Source organism: Neoarius graeffei, chromosome 18, assembly GCF_027579695.1.
Source record: "Neoarius graeffei isolate fNeoGra1 chromosome 18, fNeoGra1.pri, whole genome shotgun sequence".
Taxonomy (NCBI): domain Eukaryota; kingdom Metazoa; phylum Chordata; class Actinopteri; order Siluriformes; family Ariidae; genus Neoarius; species Neoarius graeffei.
The window spans coordinates 50,515,406-50,537,948 of NC_083586.1; the positions used below are offsets into that span (position 1 = coordinate 50,515,406).

The 22,543-nt window shown below is 45.0% G+C and overlaps 1 pseudogene; it reads right to left on the reverse strand.

Moving 5' to 3' along the window:
- Positions 1-1,096: 1,096 nt before the first annotated feature.
- On the reverse strand, positions 1,097-9,216 carry LOC132865791 (neoverrucotoxin subunit beta-like; annotated as a pseudogene).
- Positions 9,217-22,543: the final 13,327 nt, after the last annotated feature.

A 22,543-nucleotide genomic window follows, 5' to 3' on the forward strand; every position in this document is an offset into this window, starting at 1 on the left:
TTGGCATTTCTGATCAACGCTGTGGACTACGCTTTGAAGAAGCTGCCCCTCCAAGAGCCACTGCTCAAGCATGCCAAATTTGTAGATTTCCGACAGAGGTCTGAATGTGACATAGATGTCCTTTACTTTGTTGAGAGGTTAGGATCTTTCAGTAATTACTACTTGTTATCTAAAATATCTTGAATTTGTGGCCAGGCTAATGAAAAGGCATTTTAACCATAGAATTTTGCCTCTTAGAATGAGCTGTCCCTAAGTGGCATCTCTTTTTAAATGTTTGTATGTATTTACTGCTGTTGGTTGATGACCATATATCAAAAACAAGTAACTTGTAACTGTACTTTCATAAATAGGTTTCCCCACCTGCTCCCATACCATGGACCAGCGGAGCATGATCTACTGGCAGAGGAGTTTCTGGAGTACCAGACAATGCCGTTGCCACCACTGCAGCACCCATGGGAATTTGAAATCGAAAGCTTCTGGGCTGAAATGGCTACACGAAAAGATAAGGTCTGTGCATCAACCTATGCTCATTTGTCAAGAGATAAAAGGAAACATCACATTAGGGCATATTTCCATTGTGTTCTTGGTTCATTTGGCACAGGTGACAGGAGTAAACCAATTTCAGAGTCTTGCTGCGATTTCAAAGCTGGTCCTCGTCCTCCCACATTCCAATGCAGATGCAGAAAGGGTGTTTTCTGTGGTGGGCCTCAACAAAACAAAGACAAGAAACAGTTTGGCCTTAGATGGTACCCTCTCCTCAATCATGACTGTAAAGATGGCAGACTTGGAGCCATGCTTTAAGTGGGAGCCCTCGCCCATGATCATCAAGGCCTCCAAGAAGGCCACAGGCCTGTACAATCAAGCGCACAAAACTTAGGACTTCTCTAGCTTTTTGTGAACATGCTGTTGAAACACTGTTCAAATTCAGTTTTTTGCAGCACATCTGCTCACTGTTTAAGCACTTTATGTTCTGCTAAACCCAGTGGTGTGAAAATGCCTTGAACGAAGAATGGATGTCTCTGAAATACTAATCTTGTATAATTTTTTTGACACAACCTAATGCTCTTCAGAATGCAACAGTTATTCAAAACATCAATCAAGGACAGTATGCAATAGGCACAAAGGCTGTGAAAACGCAGGGAAACACATTTTGGTACAAATAAGTGGTCTAATTCAGCCAGAAATCGACATTGCATAGTCTCCTTCAATTCAAGTCAATCCAAAAAGATTGAGGTGTCAGTTAAGAAACATAAGTTTGCACAAATTATATGCCACGCTCAATTTGTCCTAAATGCATTAATGGACATATTTGCTAGTGTCTTTTTCATGAACATGACCAAAAACGTGTAGGTTATTAAGTCATTGACTTGTATAGGCTGTTGTGAATAATTAAAAAAAAAAAAAAAAAAGACAGAGAACAATATACTGAGGAGACAGGGTTTCAGAGAGGGCAAGACAGGTAGAGAACATTTGTCAGATAACAGGCCCTGATGAATGCTCTATTACTAATAAGAAATAAATTAATAAGAAATATATTAATATAGCTTATTTAAGTATGACCAAAATTTTTAAGCCCAACTTTGTGTGCATATTCCCACCTATGGCCAAGGTCCAGCTTTTTGTGTTTCAATACTGTTCAAACTTGATCATTTTAATGTTTCTTGTAGCACATGCACATTTTGCTTACTGTTTAAGCATTTTATGTTCTTTTGCTGTTGATATTTTTTCCCATGCCAATTTTCTGCTGAACCCAGTGGTGGGGAAAGCCCTTAAATGCATAATGAATAGTCAGTGAGGGACAATCTTATTTTTGCAAGAGTTATTAAAAACATAACATTTAGTTTCAATTCAGAAGGTGTTTAGGCTTAGCTGATGAAATATTTTCAAACATGAACTTGCCTTTAAATCTGAAACACAGGTCTATAGGCCTACAGGAACATTGGCAGTCATCTGTAGTTTTCTAGTGTGGGGGCTTTTAAGCCAAAACTTGGTGCTTTTGTTGGCCACAAGCTGAAGGCCTGGCAAGTCAGGGTGTGTAGGAATGTAGGTATGGCACATCTCCAGCAGGCCACTCCAAAAATCCACCAGAATGCAGGAAATTAGAGCCCTGCACTCCCGCGGGAGTCCCGTGGGACCCGCCGCAAAGCAGTGCGGCGCGGGACAAATTTTGAAAGCTCATTGCAGGCACGGGCGGGACCGGAAGTGCACATATGCGGGTGCGAGCAGTGATAAACTGCAGTCCCGCTAACTAAAAACGTGTTTGAAATAAAATTTATAAATTATTAACTTATGTCTATCATATATAATTTGTGCTGGATATTTTATTTGGCATTAATAAAAACATTTTAAGATGCCTAAATTTGCAGAGAGAGTCAGATTGAGTGAGAAATGGCATCTTAAATTTGCCATTGATCACCCTAACGGGAAATCCTTTAATGACTCGCCGTTCACGCCCAGCTAGCAAGAGAACCATGAGTGAAGTGATTTACTGCTTGAGTTAGTCTACAACTCTAATCAGAGAGACAGGTTACACAGTGACTGTAGGCTTGACTCAATGCTATCCCAGAAATCCTTCCTGTAATATGCAAATTTGGCTGTCCAATCAGAGGCGGCCAAATTTGCATATTACAGGAAGGATTTCTGGGATAGCATTGAGTCAAGCCTACCGTCACTGTGTAACCTGTCTCTCTGATTAGAGTTGTTCACTCATGGTTCTCTTGCTAGCTCTGCTTTGCAATAAAAAAAAAAAAAAAACATTGGTACAAAGCAAGCCCATTCACTTTATGTTGATCAGAGAATTACAATGGTTTCTCATGTGACAAAAATGTGCGAGTCGCTATTAAATATTTTAATCGCTTGACAGCACTAATTATTATTAGAGACACTACATGCTGAATTCAGAAACAAGGTAAATAATAACAAACGTGAACATGAGCTGTAGATATTTATGCTCAAATCCACTCAAAGTAGGGGGCGGGGCACCATCACGCTGTGTCAAGACAAGAACTTTCCTGAGAAATAACGCGAACATCTGCATCATGCGGGATTTGCGGGCGGGAGCGGGACTGAAAATCATAATTCTTTGTGGGCGCGGGTGGGAGCGGGACTGCACAATGCGGGCGGGAGCGGGACTGAAAAATCCGACCCACGCAGACCTCTACAGGAAATCACATCTACTAAATCCAAAATCTCACTCCAAGGAATTTTGAAAAGTTGGCAGCCCTGGACTCACTGTGACCAAGATTGCCATGAAAGGTGAAGGAGACAGAGATGCTGGCTTCACTCACTTCCACATCACTAACAGCTCTGTATCGAACCCACTATTGGTTTGCCGGCTTTAATCCAGTCATTGTAAAGCTGGGCTGTGCATCTGAAGTGGCTATTACTGTCGATTCATCAGCATCATCTGCTGAATCAGTTGGAAAGGTCATCCTGCATTCAGTTGAGAGTTGAACTGTCTCTCCGGTTGGGGATTTTGAAAGCTTTAGGATCACTTTCCCATCACTGGTCTCCACCACAGGTAGAGGAGGTTTGGATACATGCTGGAACTTAGGATCTGTCAGACAGCCTTTCTGATAAAGTCGGCTGGAGTTTCCTAGATTGCTGGGGTCAGAGATGGAGGCAATGATGAACTTGATTCCCTTCTAATTTTTATTGGCCTTTGAAAAACTTGTAAAGCGAGAAAGATTCTGCCTCATGCTCTCAGAAACGTCAGGAGAAGTGAACCAAGGTTGTGGTACTTGGCAAGAGAGAATTTTCTCACTTGTTTGCTCAAACTTTGCAAATCCTTCAGAGCTCTCAAAGTCTAGGAGAGTTGCAAGGTAGGAGTCTTCATACTTTAGAGATGTAGAAGACAAACATACCACCACATCATTATCAGGATCGAAGAAGATGGAACGGAGTGTCGCTGGGGAGTTCACAACTGTCAGGTTCTTCAGCCCACTGGTATAAGAACTCAATATATTTAATTCAGTTGTAATGCCATTTGTTCACATTCCTAGCATTGAAGGGTGATGTGTCATGGAAGTTCAGGATGTCCTCTAGTGCCTTGCCCTCTTGTGTCCCACCCCGAATAGCTGGCAAAACTCTGGACAATGCCTTCTGGAACATTATCTTATAACAATTGTGTAAGTCCCCAAATTTCAACAACCTGTCTTTTACATTGGAGAAATAATCTGTCATTTGTTTTTTGATCAAATCATTGCCTCTTCTCTCCACTTCTCCAAGCTCCTCCAGCAAATTCTCTGTTTTATTCACCAGGTTCATGCTGATTTCTCTCACCAACTTTGCAGCCTTATCATCCAAAAGCATGAGAGGATACAGCCACACAGTCAGTGGTACACCTTTTATAGTTTTCTTTCTTCATCAAAGTGGGTAACTTCTTGTACACCTCCAGGGCTTTCTTGTATGTGGTTGGGTTTTCAAGTGCTACGTCGCTATAAAATGTGACACTGATGTTCTCAGTGTTTTTTCCTCTTCAGTCATCTTTAGGGATGCTTCCCCCTCAATGTAAATTTACTTACTTATCGCCTTGTTACTCACTGGCGGAGCATAGGCCATCTACCACAAGCCTCCATCTTTTTCGATTTAGGGCAGCTTTCTCCAATTTCGCCCAACTTAGACCTTCCTTCCTCATCTCTGTCTCTATACTCCTCCTCCATGTGTTCCTGGGTCTACCACGCCGGCGCTTACCAGACGGGTTCCATGTTAGTGCCTGCCTGGTAATGTGGTCTTTCTGCTTTCGGCTTTTGGCCTTTGTTTCGTGGCGTCCAGGCGTATTCGGGAGGGGTCTATTCCAATATAATTATATTTTTATACATTTAATAATCCTTTTATATTTTAGCTTGTTTGTATTTGTTTAGATTGAATATTGAATATATATATTGTAAATAATGTAGTCAAATGTTATTATTTGTGGGTTTTTTTTTTTGTAAGATGTATGTGTGTGTATAACAGGGCTCCATTTGATAGCAGAGGCATTTTGCCACTGACTGGACTACCCTGTTGTTTAAATAAAGGTTTCAATCAATCCTAAGCGTGTGCCCAATCCATGTCCACTTCCTTCTGCTAATTAGCCTCCCCACTGGTTCCTGGTCGGTCATCCTCCATAGGTCCTCATTGCTGATCTTTTCTGGCCACCATATCCTAAGAATCCTTCTCAGACATCTATTGATGAATGCTTGAACTTTTCCGAGCATGGCTTTGGTGGTCCGCCACGTTTCTGATCCATAAAGCATCATCCTCAGTGCCCCCGCTTGTACTAACTATGCTTCCCAGATAAGTAAAAGTTGGAACTTCCTCTATATTTCCTTTCTCCAGCAGTAGAGGGTCCTTGTTGCTGTTGTTAATCCTCATAAACTTTGTCTTATCCTTACTGACATATAACCCCAGTCTTTTTGCTGTCTCCTCCAAGCACCTGATCTCTTGCATCTGACTACGACTATGTGACAGTAGGGCCATGTCATCAGCATAGTCAAGGTCGTCGAGCTGATTCCACAGAGTCCACTGTATGCCATTTTTCCTTCCTACAGTGCATTCCCTCATTATCCAATCCAAAGCTAGCAAAAATAAGAAGGGGGATAATAAACAACCCTGCCAAACACCTGTATTTACTTGAAACTTATCTGTTAATTTATCCTCATGTATAACCCTACAGGACATCCCATTGTCTGTGTTCCTAATAAGCCTGATGAATTTTTCTGGAATTCCGTAATGCCTCAATAAGTTCCACAAAGTCTCTCTGTCAAGGCTGTCAAAAGCCTTCTGGAAGTCAATAAATGCTACATACAAGGATGAGTTCCACTCCATTGACTGCTCGATTATAATTCTGAGTGTTGCTATTTGGTCAATACATGATCTTTCCTTTCTGAAGCCTGCTTGATGATCTCTGAGCTTCTTATCCACTGCATCTTTCAAATGTTCCAACATTATCCTGTTTAGTACTTTACCGGGCACTGATAGTAACATAATACCTCTATGATTGCCACATACACTTTGATCGCCCTTCTTGGATACCTTAACAAGAGAGCCTTCCTTCCAATCATCTGGGACCTCTTCCTCCTCCCAAATCTTTCCTATTAAATGCCCCAGCATTAGCGATGATGTGTCTGGTGCAGCTTTCAGGGCTTCTCCTGGAATTTCATCTGGACCAGCTGCCTTCCCATTTTTCAGCGCCAAGATGGCCCTTCGCACTTCCTGTCTGGTTGGTGTATCACAGTTTACCGGGAGTGGGCTTTCCGCAGGTAGTATCTCTGCAGTGTCTTCAGGAGCGGGTCTATTTAGTAACTCCTCAAAATGTTCGGCCCATCTCTTGAGCTGATCCTCCTTATTTGTCAGCATATTTCCGTTCTTGTCTCGCACTGGCCCACTATCCTGTTTGTATTTTCCAGCTAGTTTCTTGGTGGTGTCATAGAGCTCCTTCATGTTTTTTTTGTGTTGCTGCCTCCTGTGCATGCTTGGCAAGATCCTCGATGTATCTCCTCTTATCCTGTCAGACACAACTTTTAACTTCTTTATGGCACTCCAAATATTGCTGTTGGGCCTGGGACTTCACTGCTCTTGTGCGACTTCTGTTACGTGTGTCTTTCTTCATCTTTCTATCCCCAATCTTCTACAATGTTTCTGGTGTTATCCAAGGTTTGTCATGTTTCTTCTTTCCAACAATCTCTTCACAAGATTTGGTCCATACCTGTTTGATGTTTTTCCAGTCTCTCTCTATAATGTTACTGTCATTGTCTTCTTCGTCATCCTGTAAATCCTGTAGCGCTTGAAACCTATTTCGCAAAGTTACTCGGAAGGCATCTGCATAGTCTTTCTCCTGCAGTAGTCGGACGTTGTACTTGGTCCTGGTGTTCGCTGTCAGTTTGCATCTTTTGAGCTTAAGCCTTAATTTTGCCATCACTAAGTGATGATCTGATCCTGCATCTGCTCCCCTTTTCACTCTAACATCCAGCATTGTTCTCCGAAATTTACTGTTGATTCCAATATGATCTATCTGGTTTTCTGTTCTGTGGTCGGGGGACACCCATGTAGCCTTGTGGACGTCTTTATGGGGAAAAATGGACCCATCGATCACTATTCTGTTATCCGCGCAAAGGTCTGCAAACAATTCCCCATTCTCGTTAATCTGTCCAAGCCCATGCTTACCCATTATCTCCTCATACCCTATGTTGTTGGAACCAATTTTGGCGTTAAAGTCTCCCATGAGTACTGTAACTTCTCTCTCCCTCTTCCGGTCTGAAATGTCCTGCAATCTATTATCGAAATCTTCCTTTGCTGTATCCTCGGCATCGTTTGTCGGGGCGTAGCACTGCACAACCCTTAACTTGATCCTACGATGTTTAGTCTTGAACTGAGCTGTGATGAATCTGGAACTGATTGGTTCCCAGCTGGTAAGGGCTTTCTGTGCCTCTCTAGATAACATAAATCCTACCCCCTCTGTATGGTGTGCATTCTCCTTCATATGGCCAGAGTATAGAATTGGCTCCCCTGATGCAAGCCTTGTTTGTCCCGCTTTAGTCCATCATGTTTCACCTGCAAATTATACTCTCTCATCTCCTTAGCGATTGTAATTGCTTTACCTCCTTCATACATTCTTACATTCCACGTTCCTATCCTGGTGATAGAAGACTGGGCAGTATAGATTCCTTTCGGCTTTGTCTACTGTGTCATACTTGCCCTTCCAAAAGAAGGCTCCTTCATCCCATCTTTGATCCGATTTCTTCTTCTAGTCGATGTTTCGGTAATCGAAATTTTACCACTGAGTGGGGGATTGGCCTGCCCAGCTTCACCAGAGCCCCTTTAGCCAGCGCATTTCAGAGTTATTCCAGGCCGGCCTTCATGGCAACCGTAACGGCCCGGGTGGAGAACTACCCACCATACTTCACCCGGCCTGGCAAACCCTTACTTTGCCTGTTTCCGTCTCCCGCGACAAGGACGAGGGGTTGGACTTTGGGAGACCTCAATGGAAATGGTCAGGATCTTCTTGACCACTGCATGAAGGTTTCCTTCAACAGCCTGTTTACTCTCATTTTCTGCAGCTGTATGATCAAACACCATGAAAGCCTGAGCACCATACAATACAGCTGTAACTACACGAGTGGCTGTTTTCTGGTCAAATTCTTGTGGATAGGTGATATTGCCAAGGTCCTTCATGGTGAGTTGTTTAAATTCTGTTGTCTGGCTGTACTGCATAGTAACTCTGCACTGACATGTTGAGGACTTGGTATCATTCAGGTACTTGGCTGATCCTCCAACCTCCACCAAACCACAGAAGAAACTGGCTTTAAGGGAAGCACTTGTATCCAGGAGCTTGGCCTTTTCGCTGAGGGTGTCAGAGGCAGTAAACTTCAGATGTGTTTTAGGTGTCTGATGCACATCAATGTGCTCACGCACTGCTTCTGCATCCCATAAAGTAACACCTGAAACAAGAAAGAGATGACAAATGATTGCTGATATTTGTGATGCTCTATTTTTATACCACAGCACTGATGAATTCTGATCGGTCAGAATGTTTTGATTAATTTTCTAATAGCAGCAGCTCTGACAGTAGTACAGCTGCAAATCACATGTTTGTATTAACATGCTTGTTCTTGTATAGTACTGCTTGTGTCGCAACAACTCACGCATGGACTTGTATTGAATAATGCTCCACATGAACAAATGTTCATATTTTGATGTTTTCTGTGAAGAGATGCTTTAATTTTATGGAAGGTGTCTGTAGTGTCAGCGGTTTGTAACAGTCAGACGTAATGGGGAAAGTCTTCAGGATGGAGTGCATTTTAGCTTTTGGTAATATGGTAAGTTGAATTTTTTCATCTTTAACTTCATATTAAAAGTAAAAAATGATGGCGGCGCGTGCGGACGCAGCGGCCCCTCTCTGTCCTGATAATGTGGTGTTTACTTGTTTGTCTTCGTCGGTGTGTTCGAGTGATTTGTATGTTTTCGTCGCGTTTGTCCGTCCCTAGGCGCACATACAGCCGTGGGACTCTTTGACATTGGCAACACTTTTTTCTGTAAGTTAAACCTGGCACACGCTAAGGAGCTACATGACCTTGGCCTACTCCTGCGGCCCGCTTTGACATCGACCCCCACTACTGCTGCACACCTGCAGAGGAAGCGTCGTAGGCGGTGCGAGAGGAGGCAGAAGTGGGGAAAGCGCGGGGGTGTCCGGGCCAGGCTAGTGGCTAATCCACACAAGCTGGCTATACCGTCCATCGTACTCGCCAATGTACGCTCCTTGGATAACAAACTGGACTATATACACCTTTCTGAGAGCGACCCAGCAGGCTGTGAGAGAGTGCTGTTTTTTTGTGTTCACAGAAACATGGCTCAACGACAGCATACCAGACTCCGCCATCCAGCTTGACCGGCTAACATGCTACCGAGCAGACAGAGCCGTAATTGAAGTAGGCGAGACCCGCTGCGATGGGGTCTGTGTTTACATCAGGGATGCTTCGTGTCAGGACACTGTGGTAGTTTTGCAGACACTGTTCACCTCTTGTGGAGTTTATAATCATCAAGTGCCGGCCCTTCTATCTACCGAGGGAGTTTTCTGCCATCCTGCTTGTTGCCGTTTATATTCCTCCCAGCTGCAACAACAACGATAGGGACAAGGCACTGAGTGAACTGTACTGTGCCATCAGTGACCAACAGACAGCCCATCCAGAGGGACTTCTCATCGTAGCTGGAGATTTCAACCATGCAAATCTCAAAACAGTGTTTCCTCAGTTACATCAACACATTGACTTTGCAACACGGGGAAACAACACACTGGACCTGGTTTACACAACACTGAGAAGAGCATACAAGGCCTCACCCCTCCCCCATCTCGGTGCTTCAGACCACATCACTGTTATGCTAATGCCAGCATACAGGCCAAAGGTCAAAGTCACCAGACCGGTCCAGAAGCAGGTATGGGTGTGGCCAGAGGGTGCTTCCTCAGCACTTCAGGACTGCTTTAACATCACAGACTGGGACATGTTTAAGCAGGCAGCCACTTACAACCACCAGATCAACATCCAGGAGTATTCAGACATTCAGTGCGTTTACATGCACATAGAGAGAATCAAATCAAATCAAGTTTATTTGTATAGGGCTTTTAACAATAAATATTGTCGCAAAGCAGCTTTACAGAATTTGAACGACTTAAAACATGAGCTAATTTTATCCCTAATCTATCCCCAATGAGCAAGCCTGTGGCGACGGTGGCAAGGAAAAACTCCCTCAGATGACATGAGGAAGAAACCTCGAGAGGAACCAGACTCAAAAGGGAACCCATCCTCATTTGGGCAAGAATCGAATTTCTGCCGTTGCTCAACTGAAATCGAAGTTCAAAATGCCATGTATACACCTTAATTCGGCTGAAATCGAATCGAACTTGATTTCTCGGAATCGAGCTACACGACCTAGATTATGCGATTTCTGCTGAGCTACTTAGTGTATGTATTGAGGTATTTCACTCACGTGACCAAGTCATGTGATGCTGCCATTTTGGACGGCACGGCTCGAATCAGTTTGAATGGGAGGAAGGCGACAAACGAAAAACATAAAAGAAAACGGAGCGAGATGCAGAAAACACCTTCACTATCCAGCGACATAGGGCATTTACAGGGCGAGCAGAGGGAGAGGTATTTGCAAAAATTGAGGTTAGCAGGCTTAGGCCCAATCCCAATTCTAATTTCTACCCCTCCCCCTTCCCCTTCGCCTCCCCCTTCCCCTTGGCCCTTCCCCTTGAAACTGAGCTACAAGGGATAGGGCTTGAAATTCAACCCCTACGTATTGGGATAGCCCTTCAACGATCGCATACGTCATCGCGTACCTCCGTCAGCGTTTACGTTAGCAAAACGCGACCAAATGCGTCATTGGCTGCGACCAGCCGCTACAGTCAGAACCAGAAATCTCTGCTGAAATGCCGTCTGCTGCTGTTGTGATCACTGTGTCCTGGGCTATAGGCCTCTTTTTACGGTTGTCTGCAGCTAAACGGAGAAATCCCAGTAGAGGTGTCAGAACACTCATGTAAACAATAAAAGCGAGAATAACAGAACAAAACGTACGCAGTCAAGCAACCGAAAACAATACTCACTCCCAAAGCTTTTTAGCAGCAGCTTTGGATTTCAGAAATCGCTGCTCATTCTCAGCTCGAAAGCGAATCAAGCAGCGTGTTTCCTCTGGATTCCCTAGTTCAAGTACACAGGGATGGGAAGCTGGTTAACGTAACGACACAACAGAAAAGCAGATCCTCTGTTGTTTGTAATTACTTGAGCTAACTGCTAAATAACAACTTTGTTCACAATTTTCATTGCATCAACCGATCACACAACGTTAATGTTATAGTACGTTAACGTTAATAGGCTAGTTAACACTATTGACGTAGTAATAGAACGGTTACGTAAATAATGGAGAAAATATTTATGACAATCTTTCGCTGCGGGAACTGCCATCTTTCTGAAATCCGCATGAAATCTCGCTGAAATCCGCATGGCATTGTGGGAAATCACTCAAACCCCTTCGTTCGGAGTCAGCTCCAGGAAAATCTCCGTTTGGAGGGGTACAGAAGCCCTACCCCTTCCCCTACCCCTCCGCGTTAACTGGGATTGGGATACCCCTACCCCTTCACGTGAACGCGCAAAATGGAGGGGAAGGGCCAAGGGGTACGTCCAAGGGATGAAATGGGATTCGGCCTTAGAGAACGACGTTTACCTGCTTCCACCAGGATTGTTCACTGACAGCTAAGGTTTGTTCACATTTTCATTTACTTTCGGTCCTCAGGATAAACAAAATGTTATTAAATGTCATTGAAATAACTTCTTAGTCTGTTGAGACATGGCCCGTTTTAAATTTGCTGTTACCAGGCAATGACTAAGAACTGTATTATTAGGGTCGGTGTAGCAGTGTATTAGCAACTAGCTGTTAGCACTAGCTAATGTCAACAACATAGTAGCTAGTATGTTACTGTAGCAATGTTTACGTTCAGTCATTTGGATGACTGTTAAAACCTTTCAGTCTCAAGTTTTTCCTTTACTGGATTTACTAGTTTACTGAGCCAGCGCGCGCGAGCCGTCCAAGCCGGGAGCCAGCGCGCGCGAGCCGTCCAAGCCGGGAGCCAGCGCGCGCGAGCCGTCCAAGCCGGGAGCCAGCGCGCGCGAGCCGGCCAAGCCGGGAGCCAGCGCGCGCGAGCCGTCCAAGCCGGGAGCCAGCGCGCGCGAGCCGTCCAAGCCGGGAGCCAGCGCGCGCGAGCCGTCCAAGCCCGGAGCCAGCGCGCGCGAGCCGGCCAAGCCGGGAGCCAGCGCGCGCGAGCCGGCCAAGCCGGGAGCCAGCGCGCGCGAGCCGGCCAAGCCGGGAGCCAGCGCGCGCGAGCTCAGTAAACTAGTAAATCCAGTAAAGGAAAAACTTGAGACTGAAAGGTTTTAACAGTCATCCAAATGACTGAACGTAAACATTGCTACAGTAACATACCAGCTACTGTTGTTGACATTAGCTAGCTTGCCGTCCAAAATGGCGAACACCGGGGCGTCACGTGACCCTGTGACGTCAGGTGAAATACCTCAATACCCTATTGAGCTACGTATTCGAGGTACTTACTTCAGCACTGCCCTTTCCGGAAGTGACAAGTGACGAGACCACAAGCGGGAAACACACCAGCCTCGGTCGGCATGACAACGGCATGAATCTTTTCTTTTTGTGGCATTGTTTGCACTGTTAAAATTTAGCTCACTTACTGTATCACCAAATACAGTGAATGGTAATGCTCACTGACTACGACACAGGAGATCGGGGTTCGAATTAGAGGTCTGCGCGGGTCGGATTTTTCAGTCCTGCTCCCGCCCGCGCCCGCATTGTGCAGTCCCACTCCCACCCGCGCCCGCAAAGAATTATGATTTTCAGTCCCACTCCCGCCCGCGCACACACAAAAATTGATTTTCAGTCCCGCTTCCGCCCGCACTTGACACATTTTGTCCCGCTCCCGTCCGCAAATCCCGCATGATGCAGACGTTCGCGTTATTTCTCAGGAAAGTTCTTGTCTTGACACAGCGTGATGGTGCCCCGCCCCCTACTTTGAGTGGATTTGAGCATAAATATCTACAGCTCACGTTCATTATTATTATTAAAGACACTACATGCTGAATTCAGAAACAAGGTAAATAATAACAAACGTGAACTTCACGTTTATTATTTACCTTGTTTCTGAATTCAGCACGTAGTGTCTCTAATAATAATAATAATTAGTGCTGTCAAGCGACTAAAATACTTAATCGTGAATCACACATTTATATCACATGAGAAACCATTGTAATTCTCTGATCAGCATCAAAAAGTGAATGGGCTTGCTTTGTACCAATGGTGGTTTTTTTTTTTTTTATTGCAAGGCAGAGTTAGCAACAGAAGTGAACTTCACTCTTCTTTCACTTCACTCAGTGAAATGATTTCCTGGTTAAGTTAGTCTACAACTCTAATCAGAGAGAGACAGGTTACACAGTGACGGTAGGCTTGACATGCTTGATTATAATATAAAGTACACTATTATATTAACTTTAAGTTGTTCGTTGATAAATATTGCATTGAATCTGATCTTTACTGTTTCAGCTCACTTAACACATTTCGTACTTTCACACTTTTTCTGCCTGTTGATGCGTCGCGCTGTCCAATCAGAGGCGGCCAAATTTGCATATTACAGGAAGGATTTCTGGGATAGCATTGAGTTTACAGACGCTGTCTTCTTAAAACTGAATAAATATTTAAAAAGAGCCAAATGAGCCAGTCTTCTGAACGGCTCTTTTCAAAGAACGGATCACAAAGATGCGGATCCCATCAAAGAGCCATAAATCCCATCTCTACTAGTTTCAAAAGCTTATGAAAAACCTGCATCATGTCACAGAGCGTTAATCCCGCGATAAAAAAATTATCGCCGTTAAATTTGAGTCAAGTTAACGCGATAATAACGCGACATTTTTTACAGCACTAATAATAATAATAAAAGACAGGAGAGCACGTAATTCCAAGTGGAAATTTGGTATATTTGTTCAGCCATACAAAACATTAGGCTAACCCAGTTTACATTTGTTAAGCATTTCTAACTACCTGATTTATGGCCGTTGTATGTCAGAACCTTTTGGCACTTATCACAGCAAGCAAAGAATCGAGAAACGAACGAGAGATATTTATCCTCTCCTGGATCAGAATCAGAATTCTGCTGACCAGCTCATCTAAGGTGTCATTGAGGCATCATGTTAGTGTGGGTCATTGGAGGCTGGGTGTGAACGGCGAGTCATTAGAGTGATCAAAGGATTTCCTGTTAGGGTGATCAATGGCAAATTTAAGATGCCATTCCTCACTCAATCTGGCAATCTGACTCTCTCAGCAAATTTAGGCATCTTAAAATGTTATTAATGGCAAATAAAATATCCAGCACAAATTATATATGATAGACATAAATTAATAATTTATAAATTTTATTTCAAACACGTTTTTAGTTAGCGGGACTGCAGCTTATCACCGCTACCGCCTGCGCCACATATGTGCACTCCCGCTCCTGCCCGCGCGCGCATTTGTGCACTTCCGGTCCCGCCCGCAATGAGCTTTCAAAATTTGTCCCGCACCGCACTGCTTTGCGGCGGGTCCCGCGAGTCCCGCGGGACTCCCGCGGGAGTGCAGGGCTCTAGTTCGAATCCCGGTCGGGGCAAAACATCATCCAGTAAGGGTCCTCATGATATATCAGCCTACCTCAGGAATGAGTGAAGACATAACTGATAGAGTCATACCGGCTCAGACGTCGCCCGGGTCAACAAGGTCTGCGTCAGTTGCTCAGGAACCAGGGCAAACTGATGAGAAATGGGCTACTGGAACAAGACATCGATGGACGAGGACAGAAAATACAGATTTGCTGGAATGCTACTATACAAGCAATCCCAGAGAGAGGGGATACATGCAGCGAATGTGGGACCATTGGATACTTCAAAACCCACAATCAAGGCTAACAAAGAAACAGCTATTAGCCCAGTGTTCCAACATCCGTAATCGAAATCTACTATCACAACTAGAGATTAATGAAATAAAACAACGATGCTACGGCAAGGGGGAGCCAGGAAGACAGGTCAGCGGGGAGATGTCATCATCATCCCCACAACCAGAGATTGGGTACCAAGCCCCAACAGCTAACAGCCTCAACACAAGAGCTGCTGATCTGAGAAGGAAGATCGTGACCCAACTGGAAACCTGGACGAATACCGAAGCTGAGTTGCCAAGAACCTTCAGAAGATCTACTAGTAGATGTGAATGCTGCTCTGAAGACAATCTCCACAAGAACCATCACTGAGACCAACAAGCTGATACACAGTACAGCAACAGTAATCAGAGAGATGCTTGGACACAAGGTGGGCTCGGGACATAAGTATCCACCATGGAAAAGACAATTAGAGGCCAAGATAAAGGCAGCACGGAGAGAAGTTAGCCAGCTAGCTGAACTACAGAAAGGGAACATGGTGAATAAAGGGGCACCCAAGAAGTACAACTCACTCTCCATACCAGAGGCACTCGAAACTGCCAAACAGCGACTAACAGCTCTGGCCACCCAGAGCTACACCAAGGAATAGATACACCAAGGAGGGAGAGGCCAGGAGAATAAACAAGCTGTTCTCCACTGAACCAGCCAAGGTGTACTCTCAGTGGCAGGGAAACAACAACGGGTCAGACCCACCAAGAGCTGAGGTGGAAAAATACTGGAAAGACATATGGGAAAGAAAGGTTAGTGGACCAATGGTTAGTGGACCTAAGAGCTGACCACAGCAACCTCCCAGAACAAGAACCAGTAACCATCTCAATGGCAGACGTCCAAGAAAGAGTGTCAAAGATGAAGAGCTGGACAGCACCAGGCCCCGATATGATCCATACGTACTGGCTGAAGAAGCTAACTGCACTCCATGAACGCCTAGCAGCACAGATGAACCAGCTGCTGAGGGATGGAACCCACCCAGAATGGCTAACCCAAGGCAGGACAGTCCTAATCATGAAGGACCCCCAGAAGGGACCCATCCCATCCAACTACCGGCCAATTACCTGTCTCTGCACAACATGGAAGGCCCTGTCAGGCATCATTGCGGCAAAAATGAGTAAGCATGTGGCTCAATACATGAGCGAGGCACAGAAAGGAATTGGCAGTAACACCAGAGGAGCCAAGCACCAGCTACTGGTTGATAGAACAGTTCCCCGAGACTGTAAGAAGAGACAGACCAACCTGTGCACTGCCTGGATTGACTACAAGAAAGCCTACGACTCAATGCCACACACATGGATACTGGAATGTCTGGAACTGTATAAGATCAACAGGAACCTAAGGACCTTCATCTAGAACTCAATGGAAATGTGGAAGACAACCCTAGAGGCCAACTCAAAACCCATTGCCCAAGTCAACATCAAGTGCGGCATATACCAAGGAGATGCGCTATCACCACTGCTGTTCTGCATAGGCCTGAACCCCCTCAGTCAGATCATCACGAAGAGCGGCTACGGGTACCGATTCCGTAGTGGGGCAACAATCAGCCACCTGCTCTACATGGATGACATCAAGCTGTATGCCAAGAACGAGTGAGAAATAGACTCGCTGATCCACACCACCTGGATCTACAGCGATGACATAGAGGTGTCATTCGGATTGGACAAGTGTGGCCGGATGGTCTCAAAGAGAGGCAAGATGATCCGGACTGAGGAGATTGACCTACCAGAGGGCAACATAGGTGATATCCAAGACAGCTACAAGTACCTTGGCATCCCACAGGCTAATGGAAACCATGAAGAGGCCACAAGGAAGTCAACCACAGCCAAATACCTCCAGAGAGTAAGGCAGGTCCTGAATAGTCAGCTGAATGGTAAGAACAAGGTCCGAGCCATCAAAATGTACGCACTACCAGTCATCAGATACCCCGCTGGTATCATAAACTGGCCAAAGGAGGAGATAGAAGCCACAGATATCAAGACTAGAAAGCTCCTCACCATGCATGGAGGGTTCCACCCCAAGTCCAGCACCCTGAGACTATACACTAAGCGGAAAGAGGGAGGCCGAGGGCTAGTGAGCGTCAAGACCACGGGCCAGGATGAAACATCGAAAATCCAAGAATACATCAGAAAGATGGCCCCAAAGGATGAACTGCTAAGTGAATGTCTCAGGCAGCAGAACCCTGATGAGAGTGCAGAGGAGGAGGAGGAATAGACAACCTGGAGAGACAAACCCCTACATGGCATGTACCACCGTCAGATAGAGGAAGTGGCTGATATCAAGAAATCCTACCAGTGGCTGGATAATGCAGGACTGACAGACAGCACAGAGGCACTAATCATGGCAGCACAAGAACAGGCCATAAGCACAAGAGCCATAGAGGCCAGGATCTACCAGAGTAGATCAGACCCAAGATGCAGACTGTGCAAAGAAGCCCCTGAAACAGTCCAGCACATAGTAGCAGGGTGTAAGATGCTAGCTGGATCAGCGTACATGGAGAGGCACAACCAAGTGGCTGGGATAGTATACAGGAACATCTGCAACCAGTATGGAATAGAAGTTCCCAAGTCCCAATGGGCCATACCACAGAAGGTGGCTGAGAACAACAGGGCCAAGGCTCTGTGGGACTTCAGCTTCCAGACTGACAAACAGATCCTGGCTAACCAACCGGACATAGTGGTGGTGGACAAAGAACAGAAGAGGGTGGTGGTGATAGATGTGGCGATCCCAGCTGACGCCAACATCAGGAAGAAGGAACATGAGAAACTTGAGAAGTATCAAGGGTTGAAAGAGCAGCTGGAATGGATGTGGAAGGTCAAGGGTCGCGTGGTCCCTGTGGTAGTGGGGGCACTTGGGGCAGTAACCCCCAAACTGGGAGAGTGGCTCCAGCAAATCCCAGGAACAACATCTGAAGCCTCAGTCCAGAAGAGCGCAGTCCTAGGAACATCGAAGATACTGCGCAGAACCCTCAAACTCCCAGACCTCTGGTAGAGGACCCGAGCTTGAGGATGACATGGATACCACCCCCCCGCCGGGGGTGAGAAGGAGATTTTATATATATATATATATATATATATATATATATATATATATATATATATATAATATATATAAAATGTGTGTGTATGTGTCTAACATCTGAAGAATGTCAATAAAAACAAAACAATTGAACTTTGTGTGTTTATTAAGACATAAGTTAAATTGTAAGCAAAAAAAATATTTTTTTGTAAGCAAAAAATGGACTTTAGAAAAATATACAATTGTGCAAAATAAGTTGTCTTACAAAACAGTGGTCTGCGCAGGACAGTTTGTAGCCATACAGTCTGTTAGAGCAAGCCTAACAGCTTGAGCATGGAACTTGTGAACACGGAACTGCCAGTGTTGCCAGACTGGGCGGTTTTAAGTGCATTTTGGCAGATTTGAACATGTTTTGGGCTGGAAAACGTCAGCAGTATCTGGCAACACTGCTGATAACTTTGTTTATACTCTTGAATAGCTCTTCTTCGTGATGACAACCGGAAGTGTACCAACACGATGGGGCGTGTAGCGCCACCTGTGGCTCGGGTGCACAATGTACCTCACACAATAGCTCGATTTGCTTGTGTGCATGTAGGATTGCATTTCTCTGGCACCCCTGCTGGGATCCTTAGCTCGATTACCGACAGCAGCTCAATTTGGACGTGCATGTAAACGTACTGACTGTTACAGCCTACATTAGTAAATGCACTGATGATGTCACGGACATTAAGGCCATCACAGTACGGGCCAACCAGAAACCAGATAATGCAATGGGCAGTGACCACTATCCTGTCTGGACAAAGATAAGGAATCAAAGTATAAGCTTTGAAGAAAACTGGATTCCAAGATGGAAAATGAGAGAGGCCAATTGGGGGTTGTACAATTTTAAAGCAAGCAACAAATTAATTGAAGTCATGCCAAATTTAAGTGACGACATTGAGGAATTGAATACAACTCCGATTCCAAAAAAGTTGGGACAAAGTACAAATTGTAAATAAAAACGGAATGCAATGATGTGGAAGTTTCAAAATTCCATATTTTATTCAGAATAGAACACAGATGACATATCAAATGTTTAAACTGAGAAAATGTATCATTTAAAGAGAAAAATTAGGTGATTTTAAATTTCATGACAACAACACATCTCAAAAAAGTTGGGACAAGACCATGTTTCCCATTGTGAGACATCCCCTTTTCTCTTTACAACAGTCTGTAAACGTCTGGGGACTGAGGAGACAAGTTGCTCAAGTTTAGGGATAGGAATGTTAACCCATTCTTGTCTAATGTAGGATTCTAGTTGCTCAACTGTCTTAGGTCTTTTTTGTCGTATCTTCCGTTTTATGATGCACCAAATGTTTTCTATGGGTGAAAGATCTGGACTGCAGGCTGGCCAGTTCAGTAGCCGGACCCTTCTTTTACGCAGCCATGATGCTGTCATTGATGCAGTATGTGGTTTGGCATTGTCATGTTGGAAAATGCAAGGTCTTCCCTGAAAGAGACGTCGTCTGGATGGGAGCATATGTTGCTCTAGAACCTGGATATACCTTTCAGCATTGATGGTGTCTTTCCAGATGTGTAAGCTGCCCATGCCACACGCACTAATGCAACCCCATACCATCAGAGATGCAGGCTTCTGAACTGAGTGCTGATAACAACTCAGGTCGTCCTTCTCCTCTTTAGTCCGAATGACACAGCGTCGCTGATTTCCATAAAGAACTTCAAATTTTGATTTGTCTGACCACAGAACAGTTTTCCACTTTGCCACAGTCCATTTAAAATAAGCCTTGGCCCAGAGAAGACGTCTACGCTTCTGGATCGTGTTTAGATACGGCTTCTTCTTTGAACTATAGAGTTTTAGCTGGCAACGGCGGATGGCACGGTGAATTGTGTTCACAGATAATGTTCTCTGGAAATATTCCTGAGCCCATTTTTGATTTCCAATACAGAAGCTTGCCTGTATGTGATGCAGTGCCGTCTAAGGGCCCGAAGATCACGGGCACCCAGTATGGTTTTCCGGCCTTGACCCTTACGCACAGAGATTCTTCCAGGTTCTCTGAATCTTTTGATGATATTATGCACTGTAGATGATGATATGTTCAAACTCTTGGCAATTTTACACTGTTGAACTCCTTTCTGATATTGCTCCACTATTTGTCGGCGCAGAATTAGGGGGATTGGTGATCCTCTTCCCATCTTTACTTCTGAGAGCCGCTGCCACTCCAAGATGCTCTTTTTATACCCAGTCATGTTAATGACCTATTGCCAATTGACCTAATGAGTTGCAATTTGGTCCTCCAGCTGTTCCTTTTTTGTACCTTTTAACTTTTCCAGCCTCTCATTGCCCCTGTCCCAACTTTTTTGAGATTTGTTGCTGTCATGAAATTTCAAAATGTCTCACTTTCGACATTTGATATGTTGTCTATGTTCTATTGTGAATACAATATCCGTTTTTGAGATTTGTAAATTATTGCATTCCGTTTTTATTTACAATTTGTACTTTGTCCCAACTTTTTTGGAATCGGGGTTGTATGATCATAAGTATAATACATGAATCAGCAGAAGAAACAATAGGTAAAACATCTGGAGCAAAGAAAAAGAAAATGGTACCATGGTGGTCTGATGAATGCAGAGAGGCTGTTATAAATAGGAACAAAGCCCTTAAAATGGTTAAATATAATCATTCATTTGATAACTTAATGGAGTATAAAAGAGCGCAGGCTAAGGCCAAAAGAATTATAAGAGAAGCTAAAAGAAAACATTGGAGAGATTTCTGTAGTAACATTAGGACAGGAATAAAAGTTAAAGGTCCCCTTGCATCGTTTTTTCATTAATTGTGCAGTGGTCTCTAGTATGAACGAATGCCCTGTGAGCCGGTTTTGGTGAAAAAAAAAATGCTGTGGTTCTCCTGTTTCAGGCTGTTCTAGTTTGGTGGAGGAGTGGGTGGTGGGAGAACGACAGGATTTCAGCTCTTACTCATGAATATTCAAGACATGTAAATGTGTTACCTCTGATTGACTAACAGCATTGTGACACTACCTCCAGTGAATTACATCCCGAGGCGGGGAGCTAGCCTTCCCTGGGAGCACTCTTTCATTCGGGAGAGGGCAGAGGCCGCTGGCTGCCAAGTCTGGGGAGGCTGGGACCTCCCCTGCCCAAGTTACGAGCGTCCAAAGTCGGGCTGGAGCCGCCGATAGAAACAAAACCTAAGCGGAGCGTTGCGGCTCGCCTCGGGGCGAATTACGTCCTGAGGCGCGGGGCTATCCCGCCCTGGCAGCGCTCTTTCGTTCGTGGGAGGGCATGGGGGTCAGGGTGCCAAGTTTGGGGAGGCTGGGACCTCCGCTGCCCGAGTTACGAGCGTCCAAAGTCGGGCTGGAGCCGCCGACAGAAACAAAACCTAAGTGGAGCGCCGTGGCTCGCCTCGGGGAGAATTACGTCCTGAGGCGCGGGGCTAGCCTGCCCTGGCAGTGCTGGTTCGTTGGGGAGAGGTCTCTGGCTGCCAAGTTTGGGGAGACTGGGACCTCCCCTGCCCGAGTTACGAGCGTGCAAAGTCGGGCTGGAGCCGCCATTGAAACGAAACTGATGCGGAGCACCGTGCCGTGCCTCGGGGTGAATTACGTCCCGTGGTGTGGAGCTAGCCCGCCCTGGAAGCACTCTTTCATTCGGGAGGGGGCAGAGGCTGCTGGCTGCCAAGTCTGGGGAGGCTGGGACCTCCCCTGCCCGAGTTACGAGCGTGCAAAGTCGGGCTGGAGCCGCCGTTAGAAACTAAACTGATGCGAAGCACCGTGCCGCGCCTCGGGGCGAATTACGTCTCTCTCCTCGCGCTTCCTTTCCGTGGGCGGTCGCAAGCCAAGGTGGGCAAGGCCATGAATACTAATTTTCGAAGTGATGTAACTTCGTATGGCTTTTTCTGATCCGCTCGTTTTTCCAACTATTTTCTTTCATAAGCTAATACAGGGAATGGGAGTAGAATTATATTTTCATATGCAACTCGGAGTGAACTATGGTATTTCAAAAAGAGCCAGTATTAAACGTTTTTGGTGGAAGGGCACCTTTAAGGACGTATGGGGAATGATCAGAAATATAGGTGGCATAAGAAGGGACTTTTCCCTACCAGTTTTAAGAGATAATGGCACAGAAGCAGTAACTAGTAGAGAAAAAACTGAGATGCTTGCAAGATCTTTTGTAAGGATACATAGCTCACAAAATCTCTCCAGTGAGGAGTTATCTAAAAGAATGAGGACCATTGAAGAAAATAAAGATTTGCTGGGGATGAAAGTTGAGGGTGAGCGCTCACTAGATGCAAATTTTACACTGTTTGAACTAAAAAGAGCAGTGATGGGCGTTAAAAATGCCTCACCAGGGAGAGATGGGATATGCTATAAAATGATAGTTCTTCAATCTGATGTGGCAAAAAATGTGATTCTGGTTTTATATAACAAAATTTGGGAACAAGGAAAGCTGCCCACTGGGTGGAAACATTCAGTAATAGTCCCTGTAGGGAAACCAGGTAAAGATAAAACAAATGTCAAAAGCTAC